We start from the raw sequence: 1,698 nt of genomic DNA on the forward strand, positions 1-1,698 counted from the left end.
TCTCAAGACACTGTCCAGCCATCAGACCATCTCAGACACTGTCCAATGTCCACCATCAGACCATCTCAAGACACTGTCCATGTCCACCATCAGACCATCTCAAGACACTGTCCATGTCCAGCCATCAGACCATCTCAAGACACTGTCCATGTCCACCATCAGACCATCTCAAGACACTGTCCATGTCACCATCAGACCATCTCAAGACACTGTCCAGCCATCAGACCATCTCAAGACACTGTCCATGTCCACCATCAGACTATCTCAAGACACTGTCCATGTCCACCATCAGACCATCTCAAGACACTGTCCATGTCCAGCCATCAGACCATCTCAAGACACTGTCCAGCCATCAGACCATCTCAAGACACTGTCCACCATCAGACCATCTCAAGACACTGTCCACCATCAGACCCATCTCAAGACACTGTCCAGCCATCAGACCATCTCAAGACACTGTCCAGCCATCAGACCATCTCAAGACACTGTCCAGCCCATCAGACCATCTCAAACCCACTGTCCAGCCATCAGACCATCTCAAACCACTGTCCAGCCATCAGACCATCTCAAGACACTGTCCAGCCATCAGACCATCTCAAGACACTGTCCAGCCATCAGATCATCTCAAGACACTGTCCAGCCATCAGACCATCTCAAGACACTGTCCAGCCATCAGACCATCTCAAGACACTGTCCAGCCATCAGACCATCTCAAACCACTGTCCAGCCATCAGACCATCTCAAGACACTGTCCAGCCATCAGACCATCTCAAGACACTGTCCAGCCATCAGACCATCTCAAGACACTGTCCAGCCATCAGACCATCTCAAGACACTGTCCAGCCATCAGATCATCTCAAGACACTATCCATGTCCAGCCATCAGACCATCTCAAACCACTGTCCAGCCATCAGACCATCTCAAACCACTGTCCAGCCATCAGACCATCTCAAGACACTGTCCACCATCAGACCATCTCAAGACACTGTCCATGTCCACCATCAGACCATCTCAAGACACTGTCCACCATCAGACCATCTCAAGACACTGTCCATGTCCACCATCAGACCATCTCAAGACACTGTCCAGCCATCAGACCATCTCAAGACACTGTCCATGTCCACCATCAGACCATCTCAAGACACTGTCCAGCCATCAGACCATCTCAAGACACTGTCCATGTCCACCATCAGACCATCTCAAGACACTGTCCATGTCCACCATCAGACCATCTCAAGACACTGTCCATGTCCAGCCATCAGACCATCTCAAGACACTGTCCATGTCCACCATCAGGACCATCTCAAGACACTGTCCATGTCCCACCATCAGACCATCTCAAGACACTGTCCAGCCATCAGACCATCTCAAGACACTGTCCATGTCCACCATCAGACCATCTCAAGACACTGTCCATGTCCACCATCAGACCATCTCAAGACACTGTCCATGTCCAGCCATCAGACCATCTCAAGACACTGTCCAGCCATCAGACCATCTCAAGACACTGTCCACCATCAGACCATCTCAAGACACTGTCCACCATCAGACCATCTCAAGACACTGTCCAGCCATCAGACCATCTCAAGACACTGTCCAGCCATCAGACCATCTCAAGACACTGTCCATGTCCAGCCATCAGACCATCTCAAACCACTGTCCAGCCATCAGACCATCTCAAACCACTGTCCAGCCATC

Source organism: Notolepis coatsorum, assembly GCF_963971535.1.
Source record: "Notolepis coatsorum genome assembly, chromosome: 6".
Lineage (NCBI taxonomy): Eukaryota > Metazoa > Chordata > Actinopteri > Aulopiformes > Paralepididae > Notolepis > Notolepis coatsorum.